Genomic DNA, 21,178 nt, shown 5'->3' on the forward strand with positions numbered 1-21,178 from the left:
GCTAACTGCCTGGGAGAAGAGACCAATGAAGAATCACTTTTCTTGACAGTGTTTTTTTTCCCCATAAGCACCATACCTTCTCTACTTCTGGTTGTTGAACACAAAGCTTATCAGGATGGGGTCAGAGCTGATGCTATGTGCAGCCAGCCTCTCCTAGCAGATGATGCTGTGAGGCCCTATCCTTTCTCCTGCGCAAAACCAGAGAGGCACGGGTCACCCCATTCGGTCCTGTGCTCCTGCCTCCTGCAGGAATCAAACCAGTTCCCAGCAGAACAATGTCAGGAGTTCAGCCTAACTCATGCTAGAATAAATAGAAAAAAAGCTTTTTCCCTCCAAAGGCAATTATGACCTTTGATAGCTAAAACGTACCCTAGGAAGAAGCCCCCCTATCCTGTATCTACATTATGAGTAGCAGAAATAGCAAGACCACTCATTTTATTTGTTTGGCTTCGCTGCACCAGAAAAGTCAAGAGGGAAGTCAGACATCCACACCATCATGTGGCTGAAGTTAAGGGCAGGGACCAGGATAATCAGCATCTCTGGAAGTCTCCAGGAGAGCAACATCAAGCATCCACCCCTAAAAAGCTGCCACTGCAGGTAAGAAGCAGCGGACAGCTGTTGTTTTCCATGGAAGCTGAACTAAAGTGCTTCAAATCTTTATAGAATTTACACTAAAGCTTAAATGAGGCAGGCAAGACTAAGAATGACTTGCTCTAATGGGCACCCATAGGTGGATTTTAAAATTATCATAAATTCTGTTCTTTAAAGAAGCCATCTGTACTCGTGTTTGTTTTCATTTTAAAGATTGACATCAGTTTCCATGTGTCTTGATAACTAGCTTCAGTTCTGAAAAGTATGTCTGGATCCTTATTAAACAACAGCAGCCACTTCTTGTTTGTGACTATTACTACAAGGATGCTAAAAAAAGGCAGGGAGGGAATAAACATGTATAGGAGATGAGAAAGACAACAGAAGAATGCAAAAGCAGGTTACCACGCCTGGAAGGAAAAGGGAATAGAGGGGAAATTTCTTCGTTTTGCGAATTAATTACACTGCAGTAGATCCCAGGTACCCTTCCCAAGTCTTGGGCGCTAGTGAGGTGGTTGCTCTGTAGGGTGTACAACTGGACCAGGAAAAAGATGGGACCACTGCACACTTCCACAGACAGCCCCACATTTCAGGCACTAAATACACACCCCCACACACTTTACATTGATTTTAATGTGACTGGAATTTACCACCTCACACACACACTGGAGCTCCGCTAGTCCAATAAATATCCTGGGATAAATCTCTTTTCATATTTATATCTGGGATAAGATTATACTCCCAGGCACTAGAATATTTGCTTCTAATATCTGGCCAAACCTAAGCCCACCATCTCTAACAAGGAGTCTCTAGTTATTTTCCTCTTCAGCAGAAATATTACAACATAGCCACTACGAGAATAGTATGTGCTTATCTTCATTCCCAGCAATGGTATTCTCATATTACTGCCTTAGAAGTATTCCTCTCCTTCTCTTCACATGTGTCTGTGCTAAACCACTGAAATATGTGGCAACTGCAGTGTCAGTTGTCACAGGGAAAAAATATGTCAGCAAAAACATTTGATCCAATCTGCTGTTTAAGGAAACAACATTTCCTCGGGGTGTATGCATTGTGTGGATAAATACCAACTGTCCAAAAATCAAGTCTCTAAAATCAATTTCAAATATCAAAGGGCACATTTCAGGCAACTACCTTCAGCAAAAGAAAAGAACCCCCAACTAGTTCCCTTTTCTCCTTTTTTAATTTAGTGCAAGTTTATTTCAGACCAAACCCATAAAATTTAACCTATCTGTCACAAACTGAAGGGTGAACTCTTAAGTGAAGAACGACACAAAAGGTATTATGGACTTTATAGGAACCCTAACTTGCCCATCCTGGGCACATGTGTTTTATCTGATGAGAAGTATTATATCGAATACTCTCATTTGCAATGTGAATGGCCAGACTTGCCAATTGCCGTGTGTAATCAACAATGTATTTTTGTCAGGTTTTGCACTCAATTTCCCCATGTTCGCATAAGGACAAAAGAGAGGAACATATCAAGCTGGTTTGCTGGTGGACATACTCCAAGGAGAAGCAAGCATTGAGCAAGCAGAGTCTCCACAGGCCTGGAGCATCCCTTGTCTGCTGAAGCTGAGCTAGCTTCTCAGTTCACACATTTATGGTTATTTATTAAGCACCTACAGGGTATTTTGAACACGACAACGCAATCGGTGTGTTCTGTAATGCAGGTTAGAAGGGGCTGAGATACTGCAACCAATTATGGTCTGCCAGAATACAATCCTTGTGCTTTCTTCATTTTATACTTGTTTCCTCACTTTAGTTTTAACACCTTCTGGCTTCGGCAACAATTACTCCCTGACTCGTTTACCCCTCTTGTCAGAAAAGACTAACTGCACTATTTGGTGTGTTTTTTCACTAGCTGCTCCATCTAACCTGGGAGGTCAGAGTCACCAACATGGAACAACAATTTGTTCCATGTATCCATAGTGCTGTAACCCCATTACCCCTTTCTACAAAAGCTACACTCTTGAAGCAACTGAAATAGTCTTTTGCAACTCTCCTGATGCTTCTAGCTCATCAAAATGATCATATTTCTTGTAGAAAATAACAGCAGATATTTTTATGCTGTTTTTAAAGAGCAATTTGTGACACAAGCAAATCCCTTCAGTTGCCTCACCTTCAGCTCCCTGAAACTGCTTGACTATTCAGAACTGCAGTTGCACTTCTGAAAACTGGGGTTATTTAAAAGGCCTCCTTCAAAGGAGTTTTCAGCAGGAAAAGCCATAGAAGACAGGCCTGCATCCCTTCGAAGAACCAGCCTATTGTCACTTCCATAAATCATCTTGCTATTTCTTTGAGGGAGAGGGAAGGAAAAGACACCTGTCTTCAAGTTTTAATATCATGTCCACCTTTACAAAATGATTGTGTTCACCCTGTATACTGTTCCTTAGTAAATGTGCCGCCTACCCTGGAGGTATTTGAACTGTTGGCTGTAATACAGTGAATGCTGCAACCAAAGTCAGAGCGGGCATTTGATGGGCACCTGCCACCAGAACTCATTTTTGCAGAATCATATTAAAACTGGAATTCTTCACTAATCTGGAGTATTCAGTTTTTTGTTTGGCAGTAGTAAAAGGAGAGGGTTGGGCAGCAAAATTCATGGGTTTAGTTCCAGTTCTGCAGCTAAACAAAATCACTAAATGCTTACATGGAAGATACACTCCATGCCTGCACTTGCTCGAAGACACGGGGGATCACCTGCTGCTGGGAGGCAGCGCCTGGCTGCTGGTGGTGGGAGCTTCCACATGCGCCATGGTACCCAAATGCTTTACGTTCATTTTGAACTCTGCTTTCCATTCACCAGTGAGTTTTCTTTCCTGTGTTCATAGCCACCTCTTTGAGAGACTCATCTTCCCCTTTGTAGCATTCTCAGTTTTGCTCAGTGGATGGGGGAATAGAAGATGCAGTTAAAAATACTGCGATGCTGTGGTGGGCGGCGTATCAGAAATAGACAGACACTAGCTCACTGTGAAGAATACCAAGTAATATCCTGGAAAGAAAAAGGCATGGCAACAAAAGGACAAAAAAAATGCATTTGTGATCTGCTTCTAGAGAGCTAAATCTGGGCTGAAGACAGCACATGAGGAGTACTGCTTGTGGCCAAGTGTAACATCCTCCTGTGGGCTTCACGTGTAGTCATCTTACAACAGTGTGGTCAGCAGATCATAAAAACATTGCTGATGAACAATCTTACCTCCAATTATAAACAAAATATATGTGAGCTTTGGATTTTTATGGAGATGATGCAGAAAATCACTAAGAAAATGGACCCAAATGTTACCTCATAGAAACCAGCAGTTTGTATAATAGGAAGATAAACCCACTTTGGCCGATATGGGAACTATGAGATTATTCGATGGATTTACCCCCTATTTTTTCTGAGGCTTAAGTCTCTGTTCATCTAGCAAGTAACCACAGGGCTAATGTTTCATCCCAATGTGCTTCCTAAATAAGTGTTTCACAAGCAGCACACCAGGGTTACTCATGGCCCATAAGTGAGACACTCCTGCAGAGAGGTCCAGTGGCTGCTTAACACTTCACAAAAAATACCCTGGCACCATTTCACCAGGGAAGTGAAGAAGCTGCATCAAACTGAAACCACTGAGGGGAACTTGGGCAGCCAGACCACAGGGACTCTTCTTGGCATCACATCAAGGTGCACAGCCCATGCACAGCCCCTATCACCCATCCAGGAAGACCTGCGGGTCTTTAAGGCCCACTGTGAAGGCAGAAAGAAAAATGCAGAATAGCACACACAGAAATGACATGCAGGGGTTCACACAAGCAGGCACCAATGGGGTCACCACTTCTCTAGATACTTGGGCACTCAAGCCATGCAGTTGCACTGAAAGATGGAAACAGCTGTGCTTCTGCAACATGCACACGAGCATCTGCCTCAGGTCAAAGACAAGATGAGAGATAATCATAGAATCACAGAATGTCCTGAGTTGGAAGGGACCCACAAGGATCATCAAGTCCAACTCAAATGCAAGCTTATGTTTTATGCACATGGAAATTGGCACCTGTAAAGAGTGTGGGGCTGGCAAGGACCAGGGGCCATCAGTCCAAAGAAGAATGCCATCTACTGCTTCATCAACATTGCTTCCAGGAGCCCATGGGAGTGAAACTTCCACCTCACTGCTCAACTAGACCCATTTTCCTTTAACTTACAAGATATGTTTTGATCCCAGCAAAACATAACATAACCAAAGGCATGAGAATAATCATACTATTAAAAAACCCATCAACATGCAGATACAACCTTAACAAAACACCATGGAAATGCCTAATAAAATAAATGCCATTTAAACACTGCTATACAGAAACCACATCCCTACCAGTGCAGAAGATTTAAAAGAAAATGTCTAGCAGTCTGCACATCAAATGTTAATAGTATTTTCAAATCAAGTCTAAGAGAGGATGACAAGTAATTTAATAAGCCTAATGGGTGTGTGTAATCAGTATTTGACCATACTTGCCATAAAAGCAGGTGTCTTCCTGGCCTATGATGTCTAGGAAAGCCACTGAAAGACAGCTAAGGCTTTTAAAACAGAATTTTTAAAACATCTTTTTTCTTCTCGTGTAGATTTATTAAGAGTTTCACTCTGTTAAGAACAGGACCAAACCAACCGGGTGAAATATTTTAATATAAATAACTCTGTGGGCATTGTAAGTGGCACAGTAAGTTTGGGGCCCATTTGCAGCTTAATTTAATGCCAACAATCAGCGATGTCAAGATTTCCAGCATCTCCTGACAGCCCTATGACAACTGCAGTTACACAGCATTATCTGGTCTTCCAGTAAAATCTTTTCCCTCAGACAGCATCATACTGCATTTCACAACAGGAGAAGTATACACAGTCAGCCTGTATATCTCCTCAGCCCTTATGTTGGAAATCAGGATATTTGGGGGGGGCGGCAGGGTGTCTTGTAGCTGCTTTTACTGCTTTTGACACCCCTCACTTCTACATAGAACTGATCACCAAATCACTAAATAAGGGAAATTACCAATATATTAAATGCTTCAACAAAGAGCAGAAATTATGTTAGTAATATTTCATCTGAGGTTAGAAAGTGTAATTTGAAAATATTTGGTAGAGAATGCTCATTGTGTATACAAAGAGAATCCATCCTCTCCTCTAGTTACATACTTGGTCAAACAATCTCTTTCTTTGAATAAAAAAGGAAAGGGTATTTTTAAGACACATTATAATAATAATATACAGACAAACATATCATGAGGTGATCCCTAATGCTGTTACAATATTGCCACCATTTTATCTGGACAATTTTATAACATGAGTTATAAGAACTGAATGCGTGAAGCAATATAAATTAGAAAAAAAGTAGAGATACCCCCCACCCCACAACTACTGAACAGAATTTTTTCAAGTCCAATACTGTTTTATTGCAGAAAAAATAATCACCTCTTTTGCTGAGGGTAGAAATTCTATTATATATCTTCAAAAATCTGCTACGGTTTTAAGAGACCTCAATACTTGCAGAAGGAAGGAGTTATATTGGGGGTGGGGATGGAGGAGGAGAGGGGGCAGAGGCGATACTGAGCAGAACTAATATCAAATAAAAAGTGCTAATTTTATACTCTAACAATCACAGTTGCTCAAACGTTTGCAAACAACAAGCCAACCCCAACAACTTAACCATATTGTTATTGTAAATGTAATTCATGCAGAATTCTGCAGCTACAAGATTATGAAAAAGACACGTATACTCTGCAGCAGCATAAAATATAATCCTAAACACAATCCAAGCATCAATTTTCTCCTCTCTATCACAATCAGTATTCTATCTTGAAGGAGCATCTGTCAGATTCTCCAGAACCAAAAATAGCAAAGACCCTTTTACACAGAACAGTTTCTGGTTTATATTTATAACTGCACTGTACTCGCTGCTTCTGGCTGCACGGCAATGAAATTTGTGCAAGATATAATCAATTACCCAGTTTTGCACCTCGTCATGCGGTCAGCTACTGTTACCTGCATCTTACCCTTCAAGCACTGCTCCCCATGCATAGGGTAGAGGTTTTAAAACACAATAAATATTTGCACATTGAATAACTAACTGTAGAGCTGACTGACATTACACAGCAAAAACCTTGTGAGAACAAAAACCAAGCACACTGATGTATAAAACAGAGATCCTACCTGAATTCTTCAAATGCATACATGGCCTAGTAACTACACCAAGGCTCTGAAATTTAAAATTTTCTTCTTAACGTGCAGGAGGAACATTTAGTTTGTCAAACTGCAGCAAAATGCATAATGACGAGACAGTATATTTGAAATATTCTGAAGAGAAAGGGTATGCAGATACTGGCCTGCAGCCTACAGCTCAGCCAGCTGCTGACAAGCAGCAGCTAACAGGGAAAGGCGATAGAGTACCATGTGATCATTCCTGCAAGTCTGATTAATGCAGTATACTCCAAGAATACAGGCTGATATCCTTATTATTCAAGCCAAATAAGTCAAATACTGTACACGACAGGCTCCACAGCTAAATTATCATTCACGTGCTACATCAGAATCAGTAAACGCAAGCAGAGGATATTAAAAAACTAAGTATATATCACAACCGTAGAGATTAATTAGGCCCATTCAAGCTGATTTTCTTACCTTGTAGAGATATTTTAGTCTGTGCTTTTATTCATATAAACCATCAATGATGGAACAAAAGACTGCAGCCACAAACCTCCCCTTCCATGAATGCCAGAACATTTTAAGTAGTTTATCTGCTAGAAATCATTTCCTCTGTAGTCTATCCCCAACCGCTTTAACTCCTTCGGCCCCAAATTCATTTCTATAAATCCTATTTGCAGTGCCATGCAGGCTTTTTAGGGTTTATAGGGTTAACACCAAGAAATCGCAGCAGTGCAACTGAATGAAGCAGGATAAGAGCCAAAGGAGTCATATCTGTGAAATCAAAGGCAGGAGATAGGAATGAGGAAAGTTGAGAATTTCGTGCATTGCAGTGTGCAAACGAAGATGCTTCAGCTGCCTAGCAACAGCGCACGCAATCTCCATGGCAACAGCTCGGCGGGGTCAGAGCATCACCACTTGCACGCACACCCCGGGGTGATAAACCGGAGCCAACCTCCCCCGGCCCAGCCGCAGACCCCTGTGCCGGCCACCCCGCACTGGCAGGACCTGCCCCAGTGCCAGCAGGGAGAACTGGAACAACAAGGCACCTTGGGAGCGGGGGTGAAGTTTGCACCAACTCTATGTAGCGCAGTCCTAGCAAAGCAGAGCATGGAAGCACATGGGCATGCTCCTGGAATAGCTCAGCCATGGACAATGCATCTGCTACTCTGAAATAACACAGTCTAGTGGCATTGCCCATCCTGGTTGACAAAACACAGCTCACAGCGCAGGGGAACAGACGCCAAATCAAAAGACAGAGCTCATTGTCCCCATAGCAAACCCCTTGGAAATTTTGGATGTGTAAGAAACACAGGCTGGATGACAGCCATTACCCCTTCACCTAGGGACTGCGTGGGTCCGATTCACAGGGAGACTTCGCTGAGGCTGCCAGCAGCCCCAGCTGAACTCAGCAACGTGCTCGGGAGGGACGAGAGGAGGTCTTACCATGAGGTTGTGCACACACTAGGTCGGCCTCAGCACAACAGTGTGCAGCCCCCTCAGGATGCCAGCACAGAGGCAAACAGGCTCTGCCACACGGCTGCTGGCTAGAAAGCAGATTAAGGGAGAGGATTGCTGGAAATGACAGAGATTCAGATCCTGGGAAATCAACCCTTCACCTGGGAGGGACAGATTATGAGGCTATGGAAGAACATGCTGCCTGGTAAAGTCAGGAGGAGGCAGCAAATTCAAAGTCATCTCTGGGGCTTGCTCTACAGCTTGGCTTGTCCCTTACTTTTACTGGTGGGGCTGGTTTCCAGTACAAGGAAACAGTTTCTCACATGGAGGATTTTGGCTGGAGTCTGAAACATCCAGACCCAGCTATAGCTCCTGAAGAGGCCGAGGTTCACCCCACTGTAGGGCAGTGGCCACCCCTTGAGCAATGAGATTCAGAGGCTGGACAAGCATCCAAAGTACAGCCAGCCACTTCTCTTGGACACAGAGACCTGTGACAGTGCACAGTAACTGCAGCATTTGATCCCATGGCTCTGAAAAATGTAGGCAGAAAGGGCTGGATTGAAAGGAAAAGGCACTCATGGCAAAAACAAACACAAACAAACAGCACTAGAAACAAAACCCACGTTTATTTGGGGCACAGTGTTTTTAATGCAGTTGTGACCTTGGATTTCATTTTACTTCCTTTTAAACAAATGTGATAGTGTTAAGTGACAATAAAGGCACGCTGTAGGAACACTAAAACACATGCAGTCACACCATCTGACAGAAATTAATTGCTCTATAAGCATCCAGAAAGAGAGGGACTGCAAGGTAGGTACTTCTGGCTAGAGCCTAACATGAGATTAAAACTAGCAGAGTAGACAACAATACAACCCCCAAGAAAAGTCATCTATATTTAGGCCGAACTTCACTGGAAGTGTGCTTACTATATACATAGCCAAGCAGGCGGGCACGGGGAGGTAGCCCCTCACAGGCAAGTGTTCTGCTACTGACTTGACAGGAAATAAGTTTTTACCTTCCAAGTCAGAGCTAGCCAAGATCTCTCATTGATGAATGAGGAAAGTCTGAACTTCTGTATTCTTATTCATTCCAGTCTTCCTCCAAGTTGAGTTCAAGTGGAAGAGGGCTGTTTTTCACTTGAAATGTGTTTATTTTTCATGCTAGCTAAAGCAAAAACACTTCTAAGGCACTAACAGCAAATGTAGTGTGCTGCGTCCCCCAAGTATTCATTCTCCTTGAAACAGAGTTGACAAAATCACTGTCTGGTCTTCCAATTCCTGCTATTTCTTAAGAGTCACTATGCAAATAAATAGTCAACTGTTTAAGTCAAGGCTTCCCTTATCAATGAGTTCACTGTGAAGGACTCAGAAGGCAAACACCCTCCAGAAAGCTTTCCTATTCCGTAGAGGTCAGCTGCTGAAAGGCTTCAGTAGGATAACTTTAACTTAGTTTTTTTTAGCTAGCAGTTTCACAACAGCTCATAGCATTACAGACAGCAACAGTAAGGCTCCCATCCTGTGAGATAACGGGTAGTGTCACTTCTGGTTAATTAATTACTAGGATTCCCACATTAGATGGTAAGATCTGAGACCATCATGTCATATTGTCGACATGAATGAGGTTCAGCATGCAATTACCTAACAGAACTCGCAGGGGCTTCAGAAAGTCACATGAACTCAGGCAATAGCCAAATACATAAATAAATGCAGGATTATAATACTTCCTTATGACTTTCTTGCAAAGACTCTAACTTCTCATGCCCTGAGCCAGACTGAAGGTCTCTTAGAGCAGACAGAAGGTACGTCAGAAACCACAACCAGCAAGGAAGTTTTCTACAAGGAGTTGTTTATTCCCTGCCTGGCTGTATACTCAGTCCAGACCTTTGATGAAAAATGTCCCACACTTTACCACAAAATGAAATTATGTTGCCGAAAAAAAATGACAGTAAACATAGTTAGGGTGGGTTGATTAATGTAGTGGGAACCGAGGGACCCATGTCCCCACCTTCTGATCCAAGGCCAGATAGCTGTGGCAATGGGGGATCCTTCCCACTGCAGATCAGCAGCTTTTGGAAAACAATTTCCAGCTTTAAGTCCAGGCTCTAACAAACAAGTGAGACTGTGACAGAAGTGGTTATCCATGATGAAGGCCTGACAAAGAAGCAAAGGATGCAAAAAAAAAGTCTGGAAATAAAACAAACCAGAATGAGGCAGAGGATAATGGTGACATTTCTGGCTTTAACTAGTATTTAAGCAGTGTGCAAGGGCCTTGTGTTGATACTCTACATAAGAACTTCACTTCCCCAAGAATAACAGCTTGCATTTTTGGTATTCAGTAGATCAGTCTATCAGCATGGGACCTCTTGACCTGAGATTCCACCAAATCCGTGGCCAGATGCTAGATGACATTATCCGATCACAAGCAGACTGAGGTATTTTAATGAGGTAACTATTTATTCCCTTGCTGAAGCAAGGAAAAAGCCACTAACACAGCAGACTTCTGTCATTAAGCCTGTATTATCATTATGCTGAAATGTTATTCAGACCACGCTAAAAAAACACAACTGCACTGAAAAATCCAGCATTCACTTCAATTCATGAGGAAGAAAACATCAAGGAGAAGGGAAATGTGCCAACAAGTGCATACATAATCAGTATACGTCCACTGCATTTCTGCGCAGTGGAGGATGTGGCCATCACAGACAGCATCCCAGAATATCCTGAAAAATCTCCCTTCAATAGGATTTTCTCTGAGTTCAAAAGTCTTTCCTGGTCTTAGGAAAATAAGATTTTAAAGGATTATTGAAATAGAAGGAGGAATAGCTACCTCCGTTTGTTCAGGTATTGGGAAAATTGTGGAAATAATTACAGTGGGCTAAAGCTTACTCAACAACAGAATATTCAATATTGCAGTGTCAACTTCAACCTTCACCTGTTAAAGGAAAGGAGGGTGGGGTGGAAACGAACTTTTTTTTTTCCTCTTTTCATCAGTGGGATTTCTATTGTATGCTGCTTTTAAACAGTACATTAATTTGGATGCACAAGAATAGTCTCTTTTTACTCTCTGGTCTTCACTTTGACCACTACAATTTGATTTTGTGAAGTTAACCTTCACCAAAATAAAAAAAATCCTACCTACATTCCCTCCTAATTTATATCTCTTGAAATTATCATAGCACACGAACATTTGCACAGCAAAAAAATCACTTTTCTCCCTCACAGATTTGGCCTGGATACAAATCATGATTTGCAAATCTCAAGGCTTGGTCTGCCCACAGGACAGCTGATGTGAGGTCCTCCCCGTGATTTTCTGCCACAGCCTTACTTTTACCATAGTTGGAGTAGCACATACCATTTTCATTAACAGATACTCTGTACCAGGTGCAGGTGAGCATACAGCATCTCACGGGCCTGAAATTGGATGTTTTTTCCAACTACAGCCCCATCTGCCTTATTCTAGTGCTTAGGGGAAGGTGCACTGGAGTCAACTACAGAGAATGAGATTCTTACTGATTTTCTAATCAGCCATTGGGGACAGCACCAACTCACAACTTGCAGTCCAACAGAACTGAGCCAGTTGGGATGAAAACTAAAAGCTCCATATGGATTAAGTTATCGATCACAGCAATAGTGCCTGAAATACCCAGTCAAATTTAGGACTGTATGGGACTGATTGCCATATAAAGGTAAAAATGGAAAGGGTCCCTAGCAGTTCTCACAGACAAGATGTAACAATCTGCAACAGACACAGATATTTGAGATAAATGTCAAATTAGTAAAAGGAGGAACATGGTCATGCCACCATACATCCAAAAAAACCCAAGATTCCGTCTGTATAGGTTTCAAATATTAGTCGATATGACCAAGACTTGGGTGCTCCTGCCTGTATGACAAATTATTTAAAAACACACAAATCACTTCCAAGGAAAGGTACAGGGCTGCATGAATTTGAAGTGCAAGGCAGTAATTATTATTTATTATTAGACAAACAATTATCAACCATAGCTTTTTCAGGACAGCACAGATTAATTTGAAACACACCACATACAAAAATCACCTTAGCAATTATGAGTTATGCTGCCTCAATATTCACCTGACATCTTATACTTGCTACATCTTTGCTGATTAGTATCTTTATCTGTTCAAGTACTGTGCAGAAGACATAGAGGACTCTTTCAGAGACAATAAAAGGAACTATAGCCTTCCACTGAAACTTCCTTCAAGCGAGCCATAATTAGTCAATCCGACTTTTTCCAAGTTGCAACTGAGAAAAAAGAGAAATGGGAAGCTAAATCTAGACTTGCATTATGACCATTATCAAATGAAATGTCAATGGATATGAAAACAGTACCTGAATAAACCACAACCATCCACCAAAGCACACACTGAAAACAAAATATTTGGACATTTGTGTGAGGTGGACACATCATGTATCGACAAACACAAACCTGTGTACTTTAGACATGAATACAAATAAGGGCATTCACTACCACCATAAACACCCTGACTTCTTGCCATTTTCAAGGAAGCCAGTGGTCTAGATCTTACAAGCATTTAAATCATACAGCGGCACGTTAAAAGTAGCAGCCAACATGAACCAAGCAGCCTCCCACACACAGATGAGCACGTTAATACCTACCGAACTGGGAACTCATTGTCAAGTATACTGGCAGGCCAGAAGTTATTTTGCGGGGAAAATATCGGCATCTACTTGGCATCTTCTCCAATAACCGTTAGAAGAGTACTCCTAATAACAACTGAGTCTTCTTATACCTCTGTACTCTTTAGTTAAATAGCAGGACATAGAAAGAGAAAAATCAAGGCTAAGCTTTATATTTCTGCTTCTATCTACCAAAAGGAACCTCACTGCATTTGATAAGCTCTATGGGTACCACGTATCTCTTGAGTAAACTCTGCCACACAAGATCACAGCACCAAAGTCTTGGGAGCTATTTGCTTGTGAGGATTTCACACAGACATAATGTCAAAGCTCTGATCAGATTGTGGCCAGAATTTCACCCAGGATATGTAAGAATTATCCAGTGTAAGGCACTGATGGCACAGAATTTGCCAAAACTTGGCTGTGTTACTATGACACTAAGATGTATACTGCCCCTGCTTCCAACAACAACAACAAACTTGCTTTCCCGTGCAACTGATGCAAAAGATGTTAGAATAAATGTGTGAAAGAATTATTCATTATATACTGTGGAATTCTTTGTTCAGAAACAGCTTCTGACAGCAGTACCAAACATAAGCCATGGCAGTTTCAGAGCATCATTTGTTCACTCCCATGAGAACATACAAAAGTTTTGATTCCTCCAAGGCTTCAGGACAGCCTAACAACCACCAGCAGTTTTACTCACTAACCCATATGCTCTTGCAGGCAGGAGGGAGATGCTAGTGGAGCGATGCCACTGGAGCTATGCTTCTACCCAGGGAAAGGTGACACCATCGTCACACTGGTCAGGTTGTGGCCCACTTCGTACTGACAAGTCTTGACTCCAGTAAGGGTTTTGATAGTGTCTCCCATCACATCCTTACAGACAAACTGATCACTGTGTAAAAATACATGATGGGGAAGTAAAGAAGACAGTCAGACTCAGAGGTTACAGGTGAGAGGACAAGAGGCAAAGGGCACAAATTTTGAAATACAGGAAATCCAGTTCAAACATAAGAAGAAACTTCTACCATGAGGGTGGTCAAAGACTAGCACAGGTTGCCCAGAGAGGTTGTGGCATCACCATCTTGGAAGATATTCAAAACTCAACTGGATGAGGCCCTGAGCAAGGGTTGGACTAGATGGATCTCCACATGTCCCTGCCAGCCTCTGTGACTGTGTGATTCTGTGAGCAGGACCTTCCCATCCCTTGGGCATAGCTCAGCTTCCTCCCAAAGTGTGCCTGGCTGCTACAGCAGCTGCTGCACATGAAACATCAGGTCATTCCCACAACCTCTTCCCTTCATGATGACTCATCTCACGTGGTATTTACTTATTGACAACGCATGTTCTCTAAGTAAAGTACACAGAGTGGAGGAAGATTACACATAATCTTTAACAAGAACCAATCATGCATTTAGACTACAACTTTGAAAATTCATGCTGCCTTCTTCCTATAAGGCTGGAGGAAAGTTATGAGTGGCCATGAGTATATTTTACAACACGGGAGACAACATACCTTTCTCTGAAATGCATGTGGCTAGGTCAGGCTGTACTCTGCAAAGGGTCAGTGCAGCGAAAACATGGGTTTCTGCCCATTTTAGCAATTTATTCACAGAGCATCAGCAAGATGCAATGTTTTTGAGTCAGATATAGCAAGGAGATCTGTTTGATGACATTCCATGGCAAGCAAAACTACGGCAAGCAGTTTAAGTTGCAAAGTATTATTTTGAGTATCATGTTTGTTTCCCTTCTTTGTTCTTCACATAAAGACTGAAGATTGAAAAACTGATTTTTTTTTTAAGAACCTGAGAAATACTAATATTGTAACTCTTGCTCTTTGCTGTTCCTGTAGGACTCCTTGGAGGGGGTCGACTGGTTTCTTCAGTGAAACATTATTAGATTTGACACTTTAATTAAAGGAGGTGTGAAAATGAACACAAAAATCTCTTTTTTACATAAGCTGTATGTTACACTTTAGAGTCAAATGCAAGGAAATTACAAAAACAGCCTGACAACAAAAGTTTTTACACAATCCATGAAACTGGGCAGCTTTCAGGATCCCACACCATCAGTTATCCAGTTTCCAGTGGTAGTGGGGATGAGATTCAGTTTCCTAACAAAAGGACAGGCACTAATGTTCATAAAGAAGCAAAACAATAACACAGACCCCATATTTGTGGCACCTTGCTTTGCTTTCTACATCCAGAATTTTCCACACCTCTCCTAATTTTCCTGTGATCTATCTAATAAAATCTGGATTTCTGAGGTGAGGAATGAAGAGTGAGGGAAGCCACACTGCTTGCTTCGGGACTGAGCAGCAAAGTTACTGATGAAGTCTGAATTCTCATTTTGGCTCTGCCAGCTCCCAGACTTCTGCTCAATGCACAGCCTGAACTAGGGAGGTCTTCAACACATCAAACCACTACTGCAACCCACTCCAGCAGCCCCCAGCCCTGGCCATCCACCACTGCTGTTCAAGACCCTGCAAGGTTTCATGAAGCCACAAGAAACCAGGAAAGCTCAGGAGGGAGAGCAGAGTAGGAGGTCAGTCTCACACACTACTTGCCCAGCTATAATTGCATGGCTTATCATTTCTCAACTGAATGATCCCATTTTCTCACTCTGACTTAAAAAAAACACCTACTTACGCTATACAGCTATGATTAACTACCTATGGTGGAGCTAGTAGCATTTTTACAGCCAAATAAGGAGCAGTAGTACAAACTGCCCTACACTACCATGAATCAAGTTTAGTACGACACCTATTGCCTCCCTACCTGTGCTGAGCTCGTCCTTTTCATCACTCAGGCTGGACTAGCAGGCAAGCCACACAGAGCACACCCAGTCTGTCTCAGAACTAGGTCACAACCCTGGGAAAAGCAATGGGATACACTTCTGTCCACCCTAAAACTGCACAAAAGAAGGTGTACAGCACGAGGAAAGGACAGAAAAGGAAATCAGGAGTAGGGTTTGCAATCAGAGCAGTCTTGAATCCAGATCTATTGACTGCTATTTGTACACCAAATCTCAGAGCACACTGCAGCAAATGAAAGCTTTTTCCTCCCAACAATGTTCACTGCTGAAACATTGCATAGTCTCGCTGCTGTCCTGCCTGACATTGCTTGGGGTTCAAACCAGTTGCCTAAACCCGGGTGTCCAAGCAGGTGTATGGTGTCTGGCATCCAGCTGGGCTCTGGTCTCCCACAGGTCACGGCCATCAGCCACACATCCATTACGTGGGTACTCCAGATAATTTGAAATGGAACCGGGCACCGATTCAGTTTAGACAACTGAGTTGCATCTTCGAGTATTAGTATTTATTCATGAGCCAAATCCTACTTCCCTTATCTGTGGGGGAAAAGAGAGGTGAGCATGACCTGTTCTCTGGCATGAGATAAATTTGTCTTTCCATGCATGAATGACTTCCTGAAGGAAATAGTCAGGTCAACACAGATAAACACACCAGCCAAATCCTGGCTTAGCTAATTTCTAACAAATGAAGCTGCAGAGCAGTTCATGTGTCCCAATGACCTTGAAAAGGAAGTCAGAAGCAGCAAGGCTCTGCAAATGAATTCCCAAGACTCATAAAATGACAGATCATCACAAAACCTCAAATACTGTCCAAAACTTATTCCTCTTGCTCACAAAATTCCTACCAAGTTTCCAAGCATCACTATTCTTCCACATTTTGAACCCACACTTCCATCTCAGAGCCCTGCCTAACCAGATGCCTGCTTTTTCCAGCCTCACTTCCTAGTTGCATTCCCCGTATCAGCTGCAAGTGGCTCAGGCTCTCTTAAGTTACAAGTATCTTGCTTTCCCATCCACTACCACTCTTTTCTCTGCTACCTCAGGCTGCTATCAGATGAGTACAACATTAAGAGACATTAGCATTATCAGGCAGTGTTGGTGCCTGGGAAATATAAGCAATGCCAGATCCATGGGCTGTCTCTGCTCCATGCTCATCAGACCCTCCACCTGCCCCTTCTCCGAAGATACACTAGCATCAGCCAAACATTACCCATGGCACTGTAGTGGTGCAGGGCTGAGGACAAAGAACAGTTTTTACAGCTGCATCCCCACCTTCTCAGAAACAGAAAGGCACTGGGCAGAACAGAAAAGAGCTGAAACGTATGTTAGGACGGTATGAGCACAGGAATTGCAAGAACAGGTCAAAGGAAACCCAGTAAGGACAGGGGTAGAAGAGGATCCCACACCCTGGGGAGAAGGATATTTTGTACCCTTCATGGGATGTAAAATCTGAAGGATAGGTACTAGTCCCACAAACAGACTGTGCTGACCTCATCCTCTGTCCCTTGACTTCTCAGCCTCTCCAAAAACTATTATTATTTAACAGTATTGTTGATGCTGAAGGGTGTCCTTTCTGGTATCAGTGTCATAACAGATCCATATGGCGATACTCATCATTGTGCCCCGTGTCTCCAACATCAGTGTGGCCTGGAGGTCCTCTTCCCTCTGCACTTCACTAAACTGTGCAGCTTAAATCTCTGCAATATTTTATCATGTGGGATTCAGAAACAGCCACAGTGATTTTTAGCTTATAATCACAACTTCCTTCTCTAATCCCTCTTCCTCTTTCAGCTACCTCTTCTGAAACCATTTCAATATGCTGCTATAATAATCCTCCCTCTCCTCTCTCACTCTCCCCATACAACTCCAAGTCTAAAATGTTTCTGTCTCTGACGCCTTTCCTTCAGCTTATTATTTATCTTTATCATGCAGGCTCTTTTATCCCACCACAGTTCCCAAGGCATTAGGAACATAAAAGAAACATTCCCAAGGAGTGTAAGGAAAAAGGGGTGATGGCGGACTAGGTTATTCCTAAATAATCCTGTGCTTTCGTAAAGAAAAGGTAGCACTCAACAAATGAGTAGTGAAAAAAATGGGTATAGAGAAGTCATTATAATAAAAATATATGTGAATCTGCTCAGGACTATTGAATATCAGGGAGTTTTCAGTTTACCTTTGAAAACATGCTTTTTTTACATGCTTTGGACCAGACAGAGGTCCAAAAGGGTGTTTGGCCTCTTTTGACCAACATACTGGCTTCTCCTTCAGCAAATATTCCTGGGGAGAAAAAAAAAGGGCATGCAACACTTGCAAGTTATCACTCGCACAAACACAGGAGATTCCTTGCTGAAGAACCATATAAAGGAAACTGTCACGGAGCCAAAATATTCTCTTGTGACAGCCAAGCTTCTTGCAACTTCCCAAATAAGGCCATGACTTTAAAGAGCGTGTCTTTTCAAAGCCTCATTGATTTTCATCGCCTCATGAAGAAGCACATTGTTTATATGTCTGGGTGTGCTGATATTAAAACAGGATGAGATGGGCATAGCTCAGTGGTTTCAAAACCTGGTTTCCAGACTGAATGAACCAAATAATCACAGGAAACTGCTAGAGGTTGACGGCACTCTTTTAGCCCCTATTTTGAATAATTCCCTTTGCAAGCTGACTAGAAGGTGTGAGGATGCTACCAGGGACAGCGAGCATTTCCTGGTACTCTGGGGATAGATTTCAAGTGAATTTTGAAGCACAGTATTATATTCCCTCCAGCCTCTCAAAGTCCAGACACTTTTGTGTCAAAGGTAGGGTTCATGTTATACTTCAGGCCAGGTTTCAGGTCATTGCTCTATTTTTCAAATACTGATTTACTCATCTTCAGAGGAACAAACTAAAAAAAGTTCGGCAAATTGTTGAAAATCATCAGGTGCTTCAGTTCTGCTACTTGTTTTACACTCGAAACACAGCACTATGAAATAAGATATTATTTTTTGCACAATCCTTTGAAAACAAAGCAAGTCCATAAAAAACACCCTACAGAAGAACTTGCAGGTCTCTGCAATTGCAGTTATCATATATTTGCCATTATATTGTGTCCATTCCCATAATAATCACACAGCAAAAAACATACTCTCATAACTTCAAAGCCAAGGACAGAAGAGGAAGAAAAGCAGTGACTGAGTCAGTAGAGCTTGTGTATATTGAAAGCACAAGCTACTTAGGTGATGGCTATTCAGAAGGTACGAGCTGTAGTACTACATTGGCACAAAGGAGAGGAAATATCAAAGGAAAACAGTACAAGCCAGAGCCAAGTGATACATGACAGTTGTACGTAAACATCGAACTTGGTGGTATTTGATTTTAAGCAACTCCAGCAAGACTCATGACTTCTTCTAGTCCATGTGCTATGTAGCCCAACTGAGCTTGAACTTCCAGCGTATGAGTGCATGAAGCCAGGTGTCTCCTGCAGAAAGCTTTGACCTGAGACAGCAGGTGAAACAAGTCCCTACTGTTTCCACCTTGATCACACATTCACACTTTTCTGCCTTTATCCTGTGGAGCACCATGCAGCCACAAACCAGGCCAAAAACTGGCTAATCCAACAGAAAACTGATGAATTTTCTTTGACTGGGTTAACAAATTAACAAGACATCTCACAACAAAATTATCATGAAGTCCCACACAAGGAGAGTGGTGGGAAGGTCCTTCTAGAGCCAGAGGGAATAAACACAAATTGCACCAGTTTAGGCATAAATAATAAACTATCCTGTAGAGTTATCTACATGAGAAAACTCCAGAAAGGTAATCTGAATTAACATTTCTGTAATGAATCAAACCACATTAGATCCCTGCAGACACACTCATTATTAATTAAATCAACCCTATTTCATATTTAGTATAATTTACTTTGATGTGAATTAAGCTTAATCAAATTAAGGTCACTTGAACACTAAATCAGAGAATAAATACAATGGTTTAATTTAGTTTACCTAATTTACTTTACATTCACATTGGAGGTGATTTGGATTAATTTTCCTTCGCAGCCTTGTGCAGACAGCTTCAGAATAGAGACATCAGAGAATAGAACAAATGCTGCAAAACTCCCCCCAAAATGAACAGTTTTGAGCTGCCAATGAATTTGTTCCCCAGGAAAGAGGTACTAGAAGCTATATATCCTGCTGAGGACAGGCTGGCAGGGCTGCTCCATGCTCGCTCTCCATGAAAGCTCTCCTCCCTCTCTCCATCTTTGCTAAAGTTCCTCTGGAGTCCAGAAACTGGAGAGAGTGAGAACCAAACCCTGCAAGTCTTCACCTCTCCATCCTCCTGCATTTGCAATACCTGAACAGCTGTTGACGGGCCATGAGAAGTGCATGTCCTGAAGGAAACTGAGACAATCCTCAAGGAAGCTGTGGAGTTTGATGTGACTATTTTTCAAATGGTGACATGTTTTGTACTATTAGGAATACACAGCAGTTATCAAAGTTGTTGTTTTTAATAAAATAACAAAAAATCATAAAAGTGCACCTCTGTAAGAAGCTGTGTTAAAGTCACTTGTCATGTTTATTCACAGTTTTATGGTCTTACTCTAATTTTGCTTACCCTGCTCCAACACTTAAAAAGTCACTGAGTATGCCAACAAACCCCCTTCATGTTCCTCTTACATGAGTATGCTTTTTACCACTAAAGAGAATTTCCTGTATATGCAGATGTGTAGACAAATGCACTCTGTCATATTTAGAGCACTAGTCATCTAATACTTTCTGCGATGCAGGTACCATCTGTGAAGCTGAACTGCCGTTCAGGCCTATCATACTGACATTGGTGTTGGGGAATTGGAGATGGAAATTGGTATTAGATTATAATCCCGCTACAGTCTAATAGAAGACAAGGACTCTAGCAAGGTCAGGCTTACTTGTTGCCTCTAATGCCCAAGCATACCTCTATAATGTTTGTTCAGAGAACCTTTCTCTGTGTTGTTTTGTAGTGTTCACTCAGAATTATCATCTTTAAGGGGTCACAATAGGTGTCCAAACCTCCAAAGCAAAAGGATGATGAACAGACCCTGATGGCAATAACAGATGACAGCTGGCATGAGGGTGCAGCTAAGTCTGCACTGACAGACTTTGACCAAGGTGACAAAGAGATCAAAGACTAGAGACCAGTATCAAGAATAAAAGGCTATAGAAAGCATTCCTGAGTATAGATGAAGGACTATTGTTTTAGCAATTTAGCATGGAAATACTCAGCAAACCAGCGGGCTAATCAGACCATGCAGTGATTTAAATGTGAGGTCCTTGAAGCATGAAGTCACCACGAAGAGAAAGGTCAGACACAGAGCATCATTTCTGCTTGGGCTGCCCCAACACGCCTTGGCCTCACCACAGCCTTCCCTCCCGCTCCCCGCAGCCCCACTGGTGTGATGCCGATAGACATTTACACAGCTCCACAGTGAACCAGTTCAGGGGAAGGAGTCAGCTGAAAACAAC

General features: G+C 42.2%; 1 protein-coding gene across 1 annotated transcript in view; it reads right to left on the reverse strand.

Annotated features, from left to right (window-relative positions):
• Positions 1-21,178, reverse strand: part of EVL (Enah/Vasp-like) — a 156,376-nt gene that overhangs the window by 124,591 nt on the left and 10,607 nt on the right. The window lies entirely within an intron of this gene.

This window comes from Streptopelia decaocto (assembly GCF_964273445.1).
Source record: "Streptopelia decaocto genome assembly, chromosome: 7".
Lineage (NCBI taxonomy): Eukaryota > Metazoa > Chordata > Aves > Columbiformes > Columbidae > Streptopelia > Streptopelia decaocto.